Source organism: Bos javanicus, chromosome 23 (assembly GCF_032452875.1).
Source record: "Bos javanicus breed banteng chromosome 23, ARS-OSU_banteng_1.0, whole genome shotgun sequence".
Classification (NCBI taxonomy): domain Eukaryota; kingdom Metazoa; phylum Chordata; class Mammalia; order Artiodactyla; family Bovidae; genus Bos; species Bos javanicus.
In genome coordinates, this window is record NC_083890.1 from 35,098,466 (window position 1) to 35,119,172 (window position 20,707).

General features: G+C 39.0%; 1 non-coding gene across 1 annotated transcript; it reads left to right on the top strand.

Moving 5' to 3' along the window:
- The first annotated feature begins 4,381 nt into the window (after window positions 1-4,381).
- Window positions 4,382-4,490, top strand: LOC133237122 (U6 spliceosomal RNA). Its single transcript, XR_009733152.1, has one exon. It is a non-coding gene; the product is annotated as a U6 spliceosomal RNA (small nuclear RNA).
- Window positions 4,491-20,707: the final 16,217 nt, after the last annotated feature.

Below are 20,707 nucleotides of genomic sequence, written 5' to 3' on the forward strand. Positions count from 1 at the left end.
CAAAGAGAATACCAAGAGAAAAAGGATACTGTACCTTGGATCTGCTCACTCACCTTAGTAACCCCATGCATGTCTTTGATACTTTCCCAAAAGCTTTAAAAATTTTTAAATTTGTGTTTCACAGTAACCCTGTGAGATAGCGTTAATCTCACTATGATCATCGAGTTATGGTAATGAAGATATAATGACTTGGAGAGGGCAAGTAATTTTCCCCAGGTCCCATTATTAGCAGATGCAGGTCACTGGACACCAATACACTCATCTGTTCACTTCCTGATGTCACATCACACATGCCTGTGGCTCTCGGTCTGCATGTGTGTAACCGGGACCACATTGGGAGCTGTGATGACTCTGCTTAAATAGAAAAATATTTTGTCTTTGACTACAAAACAGCAGTGCCCTAGAACATTGGTTTTATCCATTTGTTCTTCTCTGTCTATAACACTCACTGTTACAGTCTTTGACAATTATCAGTGTGGGGGCCTGGTTCTCCTGGCTAGCCTTTCTCTAGGCACCTTGACAGCTCTTTTACTTTTATGCATCTTTAATATTCTCGTTACATTTGTATCTTTGAGAAAATTTCTAATAAATATCCAAATGGTAATATCAGAATATTACATGGTCAGCACCAACACAAAGTCATCGGCTCTGTGAAAAAGACCTGTCTTTTCCTGACTTTGATTTTTTAGTGACCAAATTTATCTGTCTGGTCTGGAGTACATCCTGACAACCCATGGAGCTTAGTTTTTGAACCACCTCCAAACATCTCCTCTTTGATACTAAAACTAGACCTTCATGCATCCATGATGTAATGTAATATTTGAGAAATTATTCCTGGCCCTACCTTTGGCCAACAGAAGCATAAAATACTGACACTTGCAAGCATGATTTTAATATTACTTTTCCTGTCCATTCTTTGTAAGTAAGCAGAATTTAAGACTGAAGTGAGCAAGAATTGAGTTTGGACAAGAGAACTGATGAAATAGACATTTTATCCTCCTGAATGAGATCTGAACATGATTCTTTTTCCAATTTACCAGAAGAGTGCTAATTTAATTAAGGATAAGATATAAGCCTTTACTAGGTTTTCTCTGCTCGTAGTTAGTTTAAAGGGGCATGGTATCTAAGAATAAAATGGTTAATTAAAATTAGGTGATGGAAATACACTTTTTAACACCATACAAAAAATAAATTCAAAATGGACTAACGATCTAAACGTAAGACCAGAAACTATAAAACTCCTAGAGGAGAACATAGGCAAAACATTCTCCGACATAAATCACAGCAGAATCCTCTATGACCCACCTCCCAGAATATTGGAAATAAAAGCAAAAATAAACAAATGGGACCTAATCAAAATTAAAAGCTTCTGCACAACAAATGAAATATAAGCAACATGAAAAGACAGTCTTCAAAATGGGAGAAAATAATAGCAAATGAAGCAACTGACAAAAAATTAATCTCAAAAATATACAAGCAATTTCTGCAGCTCGATTCCAGAAAAATAAATGACCCAATAAAAAATGGACCAAAGAACTAAACAGACATTTCTCCAAAAAAGACATACATATGGCTAACAAACACATGAAAAGATGCTCAACATTACTCATTATCAGAGAAATGCAAATCAAAACCACAATGAGGTACCATTTCACACCCATCAGAATGGCTACTATCCAAAACTCTACAAGCAATAAATGCTGGAGAGTGTGTGCAGAAAAGGGAACCCTCTTACACTGTTGGTGGTAATGCAAACTAGTACAGCCACTAGGGAGAACAGTGTGGAGATTCCTTAAAAAACTGGAAATAGAACTGCCATATGACCCAGCAATCCCACAGTGGGCATACACACTGAGGAAACCAGAATTGAAAGAGACATGTGTACCCCAATATTCATCGCAGCACTGTTATAATAGCCAGGACATGGAAGCAACCTAGATGTCCATCAGCAGATGAACGGATAAGAAATCTGTGGTACATATACACAATGGAGTATTACTCAGCCATTAAAAAGAATACATTTGAATCAGTTCTAATGAGGTGGATGAAACTGGAGCCTATTATACAGAATGAAGTAAGCCAGAAAGAAAAACACCAATACAGTATACTAACACATATATATGGAATTTAGAAAGAAGGTAACGATAACCCTGTATGCGAGACAGCAAAAGACACAGATGTATAGAACAGTCTTTTGGACTCTGTGGGAGAGGGAGAGGGTGGGATGATTTGGGAGAATGGCATTGAAACATGTATAATATCATATGTGAAATGGATTGCCAGTCCAGGTTCAATGCATGATACAGGATGCTCGGGGTTGGTGCACTGGGATGACCTAGAGGGATGGGATGGAGAGGGAGGTGGGAGGGGGGTTCAAGATGGGGAACACGTGTACACCCGTGGTGGATTCATGTTGATATATGGTAAAATCAATACAATATTGTAAAGGAATTAGCCTCCAATTAAAATAAATACATTTATATTAAAAAGTAAAAATCAATAGATTGATACAGCCAAAAAAAAAAAAGGATGCAGGAAGGAAATGATGACTCTATTAAGTGGTAAATATTAATAAATAGATACATATAAACAACAAAAAAAGAAGATGTGGTACATGTATACAGCAGAATACTACTCATTCATTGAAAAGAATGAAATAATTCCATTTGCAGCAACATAGATTGCTGCATATGCTAGGACCATAGATGGACCTAGAGAGTCATGCTGAGTAGACTAAGTCAGACAGAGAAGGAGAAATATCATACAATATTCCTTACAGTTCAGTCCAGTTCAGTTGCTCAGTCACCTCCAACTCTTTGCGACCCCATGAATCGCAGCACGCCAGGCCTCCCTGTCCATCACCAACTCCTGGAGCTCACTCGGACTCACGTCCATCGAGTCAGTGATGACATCCAGCCATCTCATCCTCTGTCGTCCCCTTCTCCTCCTGCCCCCAATCCCTCCCAGCTTCAGAGTCTTTTCCAATGAGTCAACTCTTTGCATGAAGTAGCCAAAGTACTGGAGTTTCAGCTTTAGCATCATTCCTTCCAAATAACACCCAGGACTGAGCTCCTTTAGAATGGACAGGTTTGATCTCCTTGCAGCCCAAGGGACTCGCAAGAGTCTTCTCCAACACCACAGTTCAAAAGCATCAATTCTTCGATGCTCAGCTTTCTTCACAGTCCAACTCTCACATCCATACATGAGTACTGGAAACACCATAGCCTTGACTAGATGGACCTTTGTTGGCAAAGTAATGTCTCTGCTTTTCAATATGCTATCTAGATTGGTCATAACTTTCCTTCCAAGGAGTAAGCGTCTTTTAATTTCATGCCTGCAGTCACCATTTGCAGTGATTTTGGAGCCCAAAAAAATAAAGTCTAACACTGTTTCCACTGTTTCCCCATCTATTTCCCATGAAGTGATGAGACCAGATGCCATGATCTTAGTTTTCTGAATGTTGATCTTTAAGCCACCTTTTTCACTCTTCTCTTACACTGCTACATTTAAAATGTATAACATCAAGGACCTATTGTATAGCATATGAAACTCTGTTCAATTATGTGGCTGCCTGGATGGGAGGGGAATTTGTGGGAGAATGGATACATATATATGTATAGCTGAGTCCCTTCAACATTCACCTGAAACTATGAAAATATTGTTAATCAGCTGTACCCCAATACAAAATAATAAGTTCAAAGTGTGGGGAGAAATAACCCTGTATACGAGACAGCAAAAGAGACAGTGATGTATAGAACAGTCTTTTGGACTCTGTGGGAGAGGGAGAGGGTGGAATGATTTGGGAGAATGGCATTGAAATATGTATAAAATCATATATGAAATGAGTCGCCAGTCCAGGTTCGATGCACGATACTGGATGCTTAGGGCTGGTGCACTGGGACGACCCAGAGGGATGGCATGGGGAGGGAGGAGGGAGGAGGGTTCAGGATGGGGAACACATGTATGCCTGTGGCGGACTCATTTCGATATTTGGCAGAACCAATACAATATTGTAAAGTTTAAAAATAAAATAAAAGAAATAAATAAAAGAAAAATAAAACAAATGGTTCTCAAAAGGAAGACATATAAGTTGGAGAAATTTGGTACTATTATTCTCATCAACTAAAGAGCTTGTTGTGACAGGCAAGGAAGATAATAGCCTGTATAACATAGACGTATATGTGTGCATATATTTCTCTGCATGTATACATGTGTTATGCATAAATATATGCTTAATTCATTCATGGAACTTTGGACATTATAAAATTCAATTTTATAAGAGCCAGTAAAAATAGCAGAATACCTTAATTCCTAATGTAATTGGTCATTTATTGGTAGATGACTAACTATATGATTTTTTTTCTGTTAAATTGTTATTCGTGTGTTTTCTTTGGTAGCATATATATTAAATAATTGGAATAATACTGAGAAGATTAGCATGGCCTCTGCCCAAGGATGACACACAAATTTGTGAAGACTTCCATATATTTCTAAAACAGCTTCGAGGGGTGGGATGGGAAGGAAGGTGGGAAGGAGGTTCAAGAGTGGGGGGACATAGGTATCCCTATGGCTGATTCATGCTGATGTTTGGCCGAAAGCAGTACAGTATTGTAAAGCAATTCCCCTTCAATTAAACATCAATAAATACAATTATAAAACTGTTATTGGGGATCATATAATAGGTTCACATATCCATTGTATGACTAAAGAGGGTCTGACTCTAAACTGATGGTGTCAATTATCATTGGTTAGTGATTCATTAACTTTATAGTTGAATGAGAAAAGCAAACTAACAAACACTACTGTCTGTGATTCAGTGTCATAGCAAGCTATAATCCTTGTCTGCGTTCGCTTTTCAGTGGTATAGTGCCCAAACTTTGAAACTGAGGCTGTTCCCGGAAGTGCACAGTCATGAGTCCTGCCCAGGGTTTTTGTTCCTGATGCTGGAGGCTTCTGTTCACTGGTCCATTGAGGCTGAAATTTTCTCTGCTGAGCATTCTCTGGGTCTATCATGTGCACAAGTCTTTATATTTTGGTTTTCTAATTTGATTCTCTTATTCTTTTGATCAGACTACCAAGTCCCTTTACGATTTATTTTTCAGACCCTTTTGTGCTTTGATCTTTCTGATGCTCATTAGTGTATTTGCTTCCATGTCTACCTCTCTGAGTAGTTTTCAGCATCTACATAAACCCTACCCTATTCTCTTACTGTCTGGATTTTGGCATTTAGCATTAGCATATTTTTATGAACTTCATTTTCCTTCTGGTGCAGTTTCTGGTACACAGCTTAAGCTGGTTGGCTCACATCTGCAATCTACTGTAACTAGAGTACTATGTGCCTTTATGTTGGTATTACTATTTTAAATCAATATCAACCTAGTATAGCAGAGAATTAAAGGGAATAAAATTATAGTAGTATTAGTAATAATACATTCCCCCAAATTATAACCCAGTAATGCTCCCAGTTTTAAATGACTTTCTATCCATGTATTGTTGAGGTCCCCTACTCATTTTTCCTTACTAGGAGTTTCAATTTTGAAATAGAATGTTGAAAATGATGGTGTGAACATTCTGAAAATCACCTTGGATTTTAGATGTCTCAGATTAAGTATGTAATTATTAGTTTTTTTATAATTAGTAGGGCTATTCTTAGCACATATAGCTCAGTATAGGGTGATTGCTATAGAATGAAGGATGGATACTGTGAACTGCATCACCAAACAGGTGATTGAAGACAAAGAAAGCAATGTCAGGAAGACACAGGCTTCTTTTTTGGAAGGAAAAACTTACAGTGTCTGTCATCTACAGTCTACTCTTCAGATTTTTCAAAACATTTACTCTTCCTTTGCTCATTTAATAATTTGGTTTCTTTGATGTTTTTTCCTTCTGAGTTGCATGAGTCTTTTATATATACTTGGATATGAAGCCATTACCAAATATGTGATTTGCAAATACTATTTTTTCATTCCATAGGTTGTCATTTCATTTTACTGATGGCTTCTTTTACTATGCACAAGGTATTGAGTTTCATGCAGTCCCACTAGTCTATTTTTGCAGCTTTTGTTTTTGCTTTGATGACTGAGTTGTTTGAGTTGTTTATATTTTGGAAAGCAATCCATTAACAGTTGTTTTATTTGCTGTTATCTTCTCCCATCCTTACCAAAAGACTCAGACTGGCTGAATGGATACAAAAATAAGACCCATATATGTGCTGTCTACAAGAGACCCACTTCAGTCCTAGAGACACATACAGACTGAAAGTGAGTGGATGGAAAAAGATATTCCATGCAAATGGAAATCAAAAGAAAGCCGGATTGGCAATTGTCATATCAGAAAAAAATAGACCTTAAAATAAAAACTATTATAAGAGATAAAGAAAGACACTAACAATGATTAAGGGATCAGTCCAAGAAAAGACATAGCAATTTTAAATATTTATTTACCCACAATAGAGCACCTCAATACATAAGGTAAACACGAACTGACATAAAAGTGGAAATTGACAGTAACACGATAATAGTAGGCATGTTTTCACTGCACCTATACCAATGGACAGATCAACAGAACAGAAAATTAATAAGGAAACATAAGCCTAAAAGGAAATATTAGAGCCAACAGACCTAATTGATATCTCAGCACATTCCATCCAAATGCAGAAAAATACACTTTCTTCTCAAGTGCACATGGAACATTTTCTTCATCTTGGGTCACAAATCAAACTTCAGTAAATTTAAGGAAACTGAAATTATATCAACTATTTTCTCTGACCACACTATGAGACCAGATATCAATTATATGTGAAAAAAACCTGCAAAGAACACAAATACATGGAGATTAAGCAACACATTTCTAAATAATGAACAGGTTACTGAAGAAATAAGGGAAATCAAAACATACCTAGAAACAAGGAACAATGAAAACATGATGATCTAAAACCTAGAGGATGCAACAAAAGCAGTTCTAAGAGGGAGGTTTATAGAAATACAAATCCTACCTCAAGAAACACATTGAATTGACAATGTAACTTTACATATCTTTAACTCTTTTTAAATTTCTCTTATCAATGTCTTAAAGGTTTTGCATAAAATCTTTCAACACCTTGCTTGTCTATTTCTAAGTGTTTTATCTTTTTTTGATGTAATAGTAAATGGAATTGTTTTCTTCATTCCACTTTCTGATAGCTTGTTGTTGATATATAGGTCAACAACTGAGTTATGTATATTGGAATATAGTAAACATAATATATGCTCCATCTTTAAAGAATAGACATTTTCCCACAAATAAGGCATATAGATGATCAAGAGGTATATGACAAGATGCTCAGCATCACTAGTAATCAAAGGAAATGCAGATCAAAAGCACAACAGATATCACCTCTTACCTGTTTGAAGGGCTAGTACCAAAAGGTAAGAAATGACAAATGTTATTGAGGCTGAGGAGAAAAAGGAGTGCTTTTGCACTGTTGGTAGGGATGTATACCGGAGCAACTCCCATGGAATCATAGTGTGGAGGTTCCTCAAGAAATTTAAGAGAACTGTTATGTGATGCATTATCCCACTTCTGGATATATAGTCAAAGGAAATGAAATAATTGCCTCAGAGAGAGATCTGTATTCCCATGTTCATTGCAGCATTATTCACAGTAGCCTTGGTATAGGCACAACCTGAGTATTTTTCAACAGGTGAATGGATTAAAACACTGTGATATGACACATATAGATAAATATTATTTAGCCATTAGAAAAAGAAAGAAATCCTCACATTTGTGCAACATGGATGAAACTGGAGGGCATTATGCTAAGTGGACTAAGTCAGAGAAAGACAAATACCATATGATCTCAATTATAAAGAATCTCAAAAAAGAAAAAAAAGATGGAACTCAGAGTAGAAAATGATTGCCAAAGTCTGGAGGGTAGGGCAAATTGGGAGAGAATTTTAAAGGTTACACACTTCCATATATAAAAAATTAATAAGATCTGAAGATCTAAATTTGAGCTTCATGATCTAATCACAACATCTAATCATGAGTTTGAGAGATCTCTGGGAGTTAGTGATGGACAGGGAAGCCTGGCAAGCTGCAATTCATGGGGTCCCAAAGAGTTGGACACGACTGAGCAACTGATCTGATCTGATCTGAGGGAAGCCTGTGTTTCTGCAGTCCACGGGGTCACAAGGGTCGGAAATGAATGAGCAACTGAACTGAACTGAGGATCTGATGTATAGCATGGTTACTGTAACTAATAAGATTGTGTTGTATTTTTGAAATTGTCTGAGGGTAGACATAATCAAGGGGCATCACGGACTGGATGGACATGAGTTTGAATAAGCTCTGGGAGTCAGGGATGTATGGAAGCCTGGCATGCTTCAGTCCATGGGGTCTCAAATAGTCGGCCACGACTGGATGACTGACTCAACTGAAGAGAGTGGAACTTACCTGTGTTCTCTTCAAAAATCAGAAGTTAAACATGTGTGGTGATGGCAATGTTATTTAATAGAAAGGGAAACTCGTTCCTAATATTTCACAAATGGGGGTGGACAAGATGATGGAGGGGTAGGTGGAAGTGGGGTACACCTCTCTCCACTGATGCATCAAGAACGTCTAAAGACGCAGCAGTTCTCACAGAAGACCAGGTGAATCCTGGCAGGACTCCCTGACTACTGAGAAGGAACATCCGGATCCATACAAAATTTGGTAGGAAAAGGAGAGAAGGGACAAGGAGGAAGGGGAAAGAAAGAGGAGAGCAAGTGGGACATGCCTGCACCTGGGGGAGAGGGAGCTGAAGCGCAGGGGAGAGATCCCCGCACCCATGGCCGTCCACTGGGACGGGGGAGGCAGTTGAAGCAGTTGGGGAGTGAACTCGCTAATCTGTGACAGTCTGAACGGAGTGAGAACCACAGACCAGCCATGCTGCATCCTTTCATACCTCAGACAGGGTTGTAAGTCCACTGGTGTCCATGGAAGCTGGGAGCTGGAGCCATGGGGATTGTGGAATGACCCCAGGGTGAGGACTCCTGTTGACCGTGGGGAGTCAGCCTGATGAGATAGGATAGAGAAAATCTGCTGCATGGAATGCTTCTTAAGGAAAGCCATGAGGCGATAAAAGTAGGGTTCTACTGCATGTGGAGTAGAGCTATCTCTTTCTTCATGCTGGTACCTGTAGGGTGAGCAATAGAGAAAGATTTCAGTGAGGGTGGTCTTTGAGTGTTTGATGCACTAAGCAATGGAGAATTTTGAATATCTATGTACATGACCCTACCCTATTCTCTGTTTAAATTTTGGGTTTTAGCATCATAATATTTTTATGAACTTAAATTTCTTCTGGTAGAGTTTCTGGTTTATAAATTAAGCTAGTTCCTCACATCTGACTCCTTGGTGTTTCAAGAAACTTTGAGAACCTTCCTTCCTCTCAAGGCCATACTGACCTTTACTTTACTGGCAATGCTGATTTCCCATACTTTCACTTCTTGCCTAATATATTCTTTCTTTCTCTACTCACTGTAAATTTAGCAGTAGGTGTCCCTATTACTTATAAATTATTAACCTTTGATTATTAGAGAATCAAAAGGAATAGAGTTACAGTAATAATAAATTACCCCCAAATCATAATCCATTGCTGCTGCTGCTGGTAAGTCGCTTCAGTCGTGTCCGACTCTGTGCAACCCCATAGACGGCAGCCCACCAGGCTCCGCCGTCCCTGGGATTCTCCAGACAAGAACACTGGAGTGGGTTGCCATTTCCTTCTCCGATGCATGAAAATGAAAAGTGAAAGTGAAGTTGCTCAGTCGGGTCCAACTCTTAGCGACCCCATGGACTGCAGCCTACCAGGCTCCTCCGTCCATGGGATTTTCCAGGCAAGAGTACTGGAGTGGGGTGCCATTGCCTTTAATGCTCCCAATTAAAACTGATTTTCTATCTAAATGTTATTGAGGTCTCTTAACTAATTCTCCTTACTAGGTGGCTCAACTTTGAAATAAAATATAGAAAACAATGGAGTGGTAAACCCGAAATTACTTTCCTTTTGATATGCCTCATTAGTAAGGATGCAAATGTTAGTTTTTTTTTTTTCCCAGTGGGGCTGTTCTTAGTACATATTATAGCTCACTGTGTGATGATTGCTATTGACTGAAGAATGTACACTGTGAACTGTAATTGTCAAACAAGTGAGTGGAGATGAGGACAGTAATGCCAGGAATGCACAGGCTTTTGTTGATCTAGAAGGAAAGCCTTGCTGAGTCTCTCATCTACAATCTAATCTTCAAATTTATTGAAACTCTTACTTTTATTATGCTCCATTAAATTTTTGGATTATTTGGGGGTTTTTTGCCCTTGAGTTGAATGTCTCATGTATTTTTGGATGTTAAGCCCTTATCAAATATATGATTGGGAAATATTTTCTGTCAATGTGAAAGTTGCCATTGATTTTGCTGATGTTCCTTTGTTTGGAGTTTGATGTGGTCCCACTAGTTTGTTTTTGCAGCTGTTGCCTTTGCTTTTGGTGTGAAACCCAAAAAACAGTTGCAAAGGCTGATGGCAAGAAGATTTCCTCAATGTCTTCTTCTAGGAGTTTAATCGCTTAAAGTTTTATGTTCAAATTTTTAATCCATTTTTATTTTATTTTTGTGCCTGGAAAAGACAGGGGTAGACTTCCATTTTTTCGTAGGAATATCCAGTTTTCCCAGTGCCATTTTTGACAAGCTTGTCCTTTTCCCACTGGATAGTCTTAGCTCCTTTTTCATAAGCGAACCGACAATATACGGGTGTGCGTTTCTTTCCGGCTTCGCTGTTCTGCTCTGTTGATCTATGTGTCTGTGTTTGTGCCAGAAGCAAGTCATTCTGTTTTGATTACTACAGCTTTCTAATACAATTTGAAATCAGCAACCCTAGTCTCGAACTTTGTTCTTCTTTCTCAAGATCACTTTTATCTTTGGTGTTTTGTGATTTAATACAGCAGAATAGACAAAGAAGAGATGGAAAAAGTACACAGAAGAACTATACAAAAAAATATCTTAATGACCCAGATAATCACAATGGTATAGTTTCTCACTCAGAGCCAGAAATTCTGGAATGGGAACTCCAGTGGGTCTTAAAAAGCACTGCTGCCAACAAAGCTAGTGGAGGTGATAGAATTCCAGCAAAGCTATTTAAAATCCTGAAAGATGGTGCTATTAAATTTTTCCACTCAATATGTTAGAAAATTTGGAAAAGCCAGCAGTGACCAGAGGACTGGAAAATGTCAATCCTCATCCCAATTCCCAAGAAGGACAGTATTAAAGAATGTTCAAGCCACTGAACAGGTGCACTCATCTCCAGTGCTCCTAAGGTTATGATCAAAATCTTCCAGGCTAGGCTTAAGCATTATGTGAACCCAGAACTTCCAGATGTTCAACCTGGCCTTAGAAAAGGCAGAGGAACCAGATATCAAATTGGCAACATTTGGTGGAACATAGAGATAGCAAGGGAATTCCAGAAAAACATCTGCTTCATTGATCTCACCAAACTGTGTGGATCACAACACAGTGGAAAATTCTTTAGGAGATGGGCATACCAGAACATTACCTGTCTTCTGACAAACCTGTATGCAGTTCAAAAAGCAACAGTTAGAAGCCGACAAGGAACAATAAACTGGTTCAAAATTGGTGAAGGAGTCCGTCAAGGCTGAATATTGTCACCCTGCTGATTTAACTTATATGCAGAGCATGTCATATGAAATGTTGGTCTGAATGAGTCCTAAAGGCTGGAATTAAGATTGCTGGGAGAAATATCAACAACCTCTGATACGTGAACGATACCACTCTAGTAGCAGAAAGTGAAGGGGAACTAAAGAGCCTCTGATGGGGATGAAAAAGGAGAGTGAAAAAGCTGGCCTAAAACTCAATACCAAAAAAGTAATATCATGGTATCTGATCCTGTCATTTACATGGCAACTAGAAGGGGAAAAGGTAGAAGCAGTGACAGATTTCCTCTTCCTGGCCTCTCAAATCACTGTGGATGGTGACTGCAGCCATGAAATTAGAAGACGGTTGCTTCTTGGTAGGAAAGTTGTGACAAACCTAGACAGTGTGTTAAAAGCAAAAACATCACGTTGATGACAGAGGTCTGTATAGTCAAGGCTGATGCTCTTTCCAGTAGTCATGTACACGTGTAAGAGCTGGATAGACAGTAAAGAAGACAGAGTGCTAAAGAACTGATGTTTTCAAATTGTGCTGGTATAGAAGACTTTTGAGAGTCCCTTGGGCACCAAGGAGATCAAACAAGTCAACCTTAAAGGAAATCAACCCCAAATACTCTTCGGAAGGACTGATGCTGAAGCTGAATCTCCAATACTTTGGCCACCTAATGTGAATAGCTGACTCATTGGAAAAGACCCCGATGCTGGGAAAGATTGAAGGCAGAAGAAAAAGAGGCTGACAGAGGATGAGATGGTTGGATGGCATCACCATTTAAAAAGGCATGGACTTGGGCAAATTCTAGGAGATGGTAAGGGACAGGGAAGTCTGGCGTGCTGCAGTCTATGGCATCAGTAAGAGTCAGACAGGACCTGGCAACTGAACAACAACAGTTTTATACAAGTTGTAGAATTTTTTTTTTCTTTTTATGAAAAATGCCTTGGAATTTTGAAAGAGACTGCAGTGAATATGTAGATAGCCGTGGGTAGAATGGATGTATTAACAGTATTAATTCTTCCAGTCAATAAATACAAAATATGCTCCTTTTGTCTCTTTTAAACATTTCCTTCATGAGTGTCTTGAATGTTTTCATACATAGATCTTTCAACACCTTGCTTAAATTTATTTCTACGTATTTTATTTTTTTGATGCAATTGTAAATGGGATAATTTGTATTTCTGTAATGTGTTTGATGTATGCGTAGGTAACTGAGATTTATATATTCAAATACAGTGTACAAAATGCCCGCTATTTTTTACAGAATAGACAATTTTCCCCCCAAATAAGACAATTTTTTATCTGGGCAGTTTTTTATCTGTATCTTTCAAAACTCTGCAATCCCCTTGGTATATACTAGGAGAAATCTATATTTCCTTAGTCCTTGGCTGCATATCAGCACCAGAGCATTCAGTATGGATGAGGCTTTGGGTTACCTTAGACAAGTCAGTCTCCTCGTTGGGTGCCATGGTCTAATACTTGTGTTCTCCCAAAATTCTTATGTTGAAAACCTAATCCCCAAAGTAACAATTTTAGATGGTGGGACCATTTGAAAATAATTAGGTCATGAGTTCAGAACCCACATGTGGGCAGAGCCCACATGAATGGGATTAGGGCTCTTGTGAAAGAGTCCTGAAATACTTGCTCATCACTTCTATTTAGGGATATGTCCAGGAAGAGGACCTCACTCACTCAACCATGCTGACATCCTGATCTTGGACTTCTAGCCTCCAGAACTGTGATAAATAATGTGGTTTATAAACGACCCAGCCTCGCATTTTGTAATAGCAGCCTGCATGCACTAAAACACTGGACATGATTAAGTCGGGAAAAAAAAAAATTGTCAATCTTGTTTTCCCTTCCTAGGTCATGAGTGTAGAACAGGTAGCATAGATATTCAATTCCAGTGGCACGTGGTAACATACTCCATAGAATTGTACATTTTTTTCAAATTGTAGTTCTTTGACATGCTCACCTGGGAAGATATTTTCTTAGATGTAATTAACATTTAAACCAATAGATTTTTGGATTTTAAGGGATCAGTTGAGGGTGTTAAGAGCAAAGATAGGGGTTTCCCAAAGTAAAAGCAATTAAGCCTGAAGACGGCACCATTACCGGTACCCAATCAGCAGCCAGTCAGCCTAAAGATGAAGCAACTGCACCCTAAGGCTTGTCACTGAACTCTCATCAGAATCCTAATTTAACTGCACTTTGACTTGGAAAACTTATCTTTAATTCCCTAGGCCTTGGTTTTCTCAACTAAACAAGGAAATTAGAGTAGAAAATTTTTACATTTCCAAAGAGTATGCAAATCTCTGTATAAAACATGATCCCAAACTGAGGTTTTATTCTTTTTCCTGAAAAAGATTGGTCATTAAGCTTCCTTGTTTGGATCTCTTCTTCTTTGCATTACTGCTCTATCCCACAGCATATTTCTTTAGCTTAGCTTTAAGAAAAACTCCTTGGTAGAAATAATTACTTGATTGTTATAGAATACTACTTTTATCTTTGGTCTTTCATTGAAAAGCAGGAGTTGTAGTTAAGCACACTAGTGAGACAAACTGTTTCTAAATGTCAGTATGTCACCTTGAGGAATTTTTCTATGCGTAGTTGTTCAGTCAGGACCAACGCTTTCCCACCAGGCTCTTCAGTCCATGGGGATTCTCTAGGCAAGAATACTAGAGTGGTTTGACATGCCCTCTTCCAGGGATCTTCCTGAATAGGCATGAAATCCAGGTCTCCTGTACTGCAGGGGGACTCTACTGTCTGAGCCAACAGCTTCCAAAAAAATGAGTATTGACATATACAGAAGATGTGTGATTTGTCTACTTTTGTTTACTGCAACAGTGGTTTTTTCCCAGTTAAAGTATCAGTCCCGTTTCTATTCACCTGAAAGCAATCTAGAAAGCAAGTTCTTTCTGAAAGAAAAAAAAAATAACACAAAAGGAACTTTAATCTGGAAGAACAGTTAAGATTCTGTCCATTTCAGCCTTTTTGTCAGTGGTCGATTATCACATTATCTTAGGACATTAAACAGTGAGGGCTAGTGTACGTGGAATAAAGGACTGAACAGGTTTTAGTTCACTGTATGCTGTGAGAGCAGCATCAAAAATTAATTGAAATTTTATTCTGCACGAATAAAAGTGTTTCATTGAACAAACACCTAATGAAGGCTGTTGGATGAAAGAATGGACAGCAGTGAAGGGCACACATGTGGACTTTGTGAATTAGGACTTATTTTAACAGAAAAACGGAAATGAGGTGAATTTCAAAGTTAAATGTTGTTCCACAATTGGGACACGTGTTGAGAGGGAAAAGCACAGAATGCCATATGTCCACAAAACAAGGCAACCTGAGCTGTATCAGAGTCAGGAAACGCTGTTTGGAGGAACTGGTTTTTACTGAGATCTGAAAGATGTCGAGGAGGTAATCATGTAAGAGAGAGAGGGTATTCCAAGAGAGAAAAAGGCATTTATAAAAAGCTTTAGCCATATGTGAGAATATAGAGTGAGAAGAACCGACATGCCAGGATTGAGCCTTCAAGGAATTTAATTTGCTTGGTAAAAATTATGCCAACTGGACAATGAATACAAGGTGGAATATGATCAGTTCTGTGAAAGAGATGTTTTACCAAGTAAATTAAATTCCTTGAAGGTTCAATCCTGGCATGTCTGTTCTTCTCACTCTATATTCTCACATAGGGCTAAAGCTCTTTATAAATGCCTTCTTCTCCCTGGAACACCTTCTCTCTCTTACATGATTACCTCCTAGACATCTTTCAGATCTCAGGAAAAACCACTTGCTCCAAACAGCATTTCCTGACCTGATACAGCTCAGGTCACCTTGTTTTTGGACATATGGCATTCTGTACTTTGCTGGAGCAGCCGTGAAGAGATACCCCACGTCCAAGGTAAGACAAACCCAGTAAGAGAGTAGGTATTGCAAGAGGACATCAGACGGCAGACACACTGAAACCATACTCACAGAAAACTAGTCAATCTAATCACACTAGGACCACAGTCTTGTCTAATTCAATGAAACTAAGCCATGCCCATGGGACCACCCAAGATGGGCGGGTCACGGTGGAGAGGTCTGACAGAATGTGGTCCACTGGAGAAGGGAATGGCAAACCACTTCAGTATTCTTGCCTTGAGAACCCCATGAACAGTTTGAAAAGGCAAAATGATAGGATACTGAAAGAGGAACTCCCCAGGTCAGTAGGTGCCCAATATGCTACTGGAGATCAGTGGAGAAATAACTCCAGAAAGAATGAAGGGATGGAGCCAAAGCAAAAACAATACCCAGTTGTGGATGTGACTGGTAATAGAAGCAAGGTCCAGTGCTGTAAAGAGCAATATTGCATAGAAACCTGGAATGTCAGGTCCATGAATCAAGGCAAATTGGAAGTGGTCAAACAGGAGACGGCAAGAGTGAATGTCGACATTATAGGAATCAGTGAACTCAAATGGACTGGAATGGGTGACTTTAACTCAGATGACCATTATATCTACTACTGTGGACAGGAATCCCTCAGAAGAAATGGAGTAGCCATCATAATCAACAAAAGAGTTCGAAATGCAGTACTTGGATGCAATCTCAAAAACGACAGAATGATCTCTGTTCGTTTCCAAGGGAAACCATTCAATATCACAGTAATCCATGTCTATGCCCCAACCAGGAACGCTGAAGAAGCTGAAGTTGAACGGTTCTATGAAGACCTACAAGACCTTTTAGAACTAACACCCAAAAAAGATGTTCTTTTCATTATAGGGGACTCGAATGCAAAAGTAGGAAGTCAAGAAACACCTGGAGTAACAGGCAAATTTGGCCTTAGAATATGGAATGAAGCAGAGCAAAGACTAATAGAGATTTGCTAAGAAAATGCACTGGTCATAGCAACCACCCTCTTCCAACAACACAAGAGAAGACTCTACACATGGACAAAACCAGATGGTCAACACCAAAATCAGACTGATTATATTCTTTGCAGCCAAAGATGGAGAAGCTCTATACAGTCAACAAAAACAAGACCAGGAGCTGACTGTGCCTCAGATCATGAACTCCTTATTGCCAAATTCAGACTGAAATTGAAGAAAGTAGGGAAAACCACTAGACCATTCAGGTATGACCAAAATAAAATTCCTTATGATTATACAGTGGAAGTGAGAAATAGATTTAAGGGACTAGATCTGATAGATAGAGGGCCTGATGAACTATGGACAGAGGTTCATGACATTGTACAAGAGACAGGGATCAAGACCATCCCCATGGAAAAGAAATGCAAAATGGCTGTCTGGGGAGGCCTTACAAATAGCTGTGAAAAGGAAAGATATAAGCATCTGAATGCAGAGATCCAAAGAATAGCAAGAAGAGATAAGAAAGCCTTCCTGAGAGATCATGCAAAGAAATCGAGGAACACAACAGAATGGGAAAGACTAGAGATCTCTTCAAGAAAATTAGAGATACCAAGGGAACATTTCATGCAAAGATGGGCTCAATTAAGGACAGAAATGGTACAGACCTAACAGAAGCAGAAGATATTAAAAACAGATGGCAAGAATACACAGAAGAACTGTACAAAAAAGATCTTCACAACCCAGATAATCATGATGGTGTGATCACTGACCTAGAGCCAGACATCCTGGAATGTAAAGTCAAGTGGGCCTTAGAAAGCATCACTACGAACAAAGCTAGTGGAGGTGATGGAATTCCAATTGAGCTATTTCAAATCCTGAAAGATGATGCTGTGAAAGTGCTGCACTCAATATGTCAGCAAATTTGGAAAACTCAGCAGTGGCCACAGGACTGGAAAAGGTCAGTTTTCATTCCAATCCCAAAGAAAGGTAATGCCAAAGAAAGCTCAAACTACCGCACAATTGCTCTCATCTCACACTCTTAAAGTAATGCTCAAAATTCTCCAAGCCAGGCTTCAGCAATACATGAACCGTGAGCTTCCAGATGTTCAAGTTGGTTTTAAAAAAGGCAGAGGAACGAGAGACTATATTGCCAACATCTGCTGGATCATGGAAAAGCAAGAGAGTTCCAAAAAAACATCTATTTCTGCTTTACTGACTATGCCAAAGCCTTTGACTGTGTGGATCACAATCAACTGTGGAAAATTCTGAAAGAGATGGGAATACCAGACCACCTCACCTGCCTCTTGAGAAATTTGTATGCAGGTCAGGAAGCAACAGTTAGAACTGGACATGGAACAACAGACTGGTTCCAAATAGGAAAAGGAGTACGTCAAGGCTGTATATTGTCATCCTGCTTATTTAACTTATATGCAGAGTACATCATGAGAAATGCTGGGCTGGAAGAAGCACAAGCTGGAATCAAGATTGCCAGGAGAAATCTCAATAACCTCAGATATGCAGATGACACGATCCTTGTGGCAGAAATTGAAGAGGAACTAAAAAGCCTCTTGATGATGGTGAAAGAAGAGAGTGAAAAAGTGGGCTTAAAACTCAACATTCAGAAAACGAAGGTCATGGCATCTGGTCCCATCATTTCATGGGAAATAGATGGGGAAACAGTGGAAACTCTGTCAGACTTTATTTTTTGGGGGGGCTCCAAAATCATGGCAGATGATGACTGCAGCCATGAAATTAAAAGATGCTTACTCCTTGGAAGAAAAGTTTTGACCAGCCTAGATAGCATATTCAAAAGCAGAGACATTACTTTGCCAACAAAGGTCTGTCTAGTCAAGGCTATAGTTTTTCCAGTGGTCATGTATGGATGTGAGATTTGGACTGTGAAAAAGGCTAAGTGCAGAAGAATTGATGCTTTTGAACTGTGGTGTTGGAGAAGACTCTTGAGAGTCCCTTGGACTGCAAGGAGATCCAACCAGTCCATTCTGAAGGAGATCAACCCTCAGATTTCTTTGGAAGGAATGATGCTAAAGCAGAAACTCCAGTACTTTGGCCACCTCATGTGAAGAGTTGACTCATTGGAAAAGACTGAGGCTGGGAGGGATTGGAGGCAGGAGGAGAAGGGGACGACAGAAGATGAGATGGCTGGATGGCATCACTGACTCAATGGACGTGAATCTGAGTGAACTCCGCGAGTTTGTGACGGACAGGGAGGCCTGGCATGCTTCGATTCATGGGGTCGCAAAGAGTAGGACACAACTGAGCGACTGAAGTGAACTGAACTGAACTGTGAAAGAAATAAAAATCAAGTTTTGCAGAGCACAGGAGATATTTCCATTTGCAGGGTAATTCAGTACAGATTTACTTAAACCTAGGAAACCTGGTTTCTATTGCTACTTTTGCATCAAGTTTTATAAGTTTAGATAAGTGACATAATCATTCTTGGATTTATTTATATGTCCTTAATATGTGAGGATTGCCTAGATAATGTCCAAGGTTTCTGACTTTTCTGAATATCCAATGAATCCCACTGGTTATTATCTGGAATAAAAAAAAAACAAAAAACCCTTTATACCAATTGTAATGTCTGAAATACCTACATAATTATATAAAAAGTATGGAAATTCTTGCTATTTTTTTCAGTTTTTAAAAAACATATATTATCCAGATAAAATGGCAAGATATTTAAAGAATAGATGGCAATTTAAATAGGTATACATTATTAATGGATTCCTCATTGATTTAATTAACATATCTATTAATATCACCTCACATATATAACTTTCAAGATCTTTTTGGTGAGGACTTTTAAGTTTTAGTCTCTTACATGTGTTCTAAGTGACTTCAGTCATGTCCAACTCTTTGTGACCCCATGGACTATAGAGCCTGCCAGGCTCCTCTGTCCATGGGGGTTCTCCAGGGAAGAATGTAAAGGTGGGTTGCCATGCCCTCCTCCAGGGGATCTTCCTGACTTAGGGATTCAACTCTTTATTCTTTATGTAATGTCCTTGTATTCTTTTGTCTTTGGAAATTTTCTTTGCTCTAAAATCTATTTGATCTAATATTAACATATGCTTTTATCCTTTTATTTTCCAAATATCCATGCCATTATTGAGTTTCTTGGGCTTTCCTGGTGGCTCAGACAGTAAGGAATCCACTTGCCTTGTAGAGACCTGGATTCAACCCCTGGGTTGGGACGATTCCCTGGAGGAGGACATGGGAATCCATATTCTTGCCTGGAGAATTCCATGGACAGAGGAACCTGGTGGGCTACAGTCCATGGGATCACAGAGAAGTCAGGCACAGCTTAGCAACTAAACCACCACCTGGTGTTCCTTCACATTTATTCCTTGGGAGAAACAGCCCTACTCAGGCTGCCTTCTGACACTAGGTTGGAGGTCAGGAATGCTGGGCCTGGCTTGTCTTCTCTTAGGTGCTGCTGTGTTGCTCTTCCATTCTTCAGGCCCTAATCTAGTTCACCTTCTTCTTGCCAAATACACAAGGTCTCCTTTAATGGTCTCTTCTTATTTCCAGAATAAATAGACGAGTGGGCACAAAGAGATCAAGGCCATCTTGTCTGAACCAGAAAGAAGCCCAAGGTGTGTTTTATAACCTAGGGAAGAGATTTCATGGAGGGAAGTTGAAGAGGAAAGTGGAAAGGAGTCCAAGGAGGCTGGAGATAAAAGTCGTGGAGTCCCTTTCTTTAGAAGTCATCAGAAGCTGAGAAAATATTTTTCCTAGGTGAAGTGTATATTCAGGCCTGAATGAGTACACTTTCTCTTTAAGCGAACTGTAAGTCTTCTGTATTTTTTCATTAATTTTCTTTACAAATGCATATATATGATGATATCCATGTGACATTTTATTCATTCTTCTAGGCCATTGCTCTGCTTTATTATGACTTGAGATTTCAACCCTGAAAAAAAGATATCTGTTGTAGAGTTTGGATTATTTACCAGTAGATGAATTGATGGAATAACAAAAGAACTAAGATGATTACTTAATTGAGCTCACAAAATTTTACATATGCATATGAAGAGAGTTACTTTACTAGCATGTGAGATGAGTGCAATTATGTGGTAATTTGAGCATTCTTTGGCATTGCCTTTCTTTGGGATTGGAATGAAAACTGACCTTTTCCAGTCCTGTGGCCACTGCTGAGTTTTCCAAATT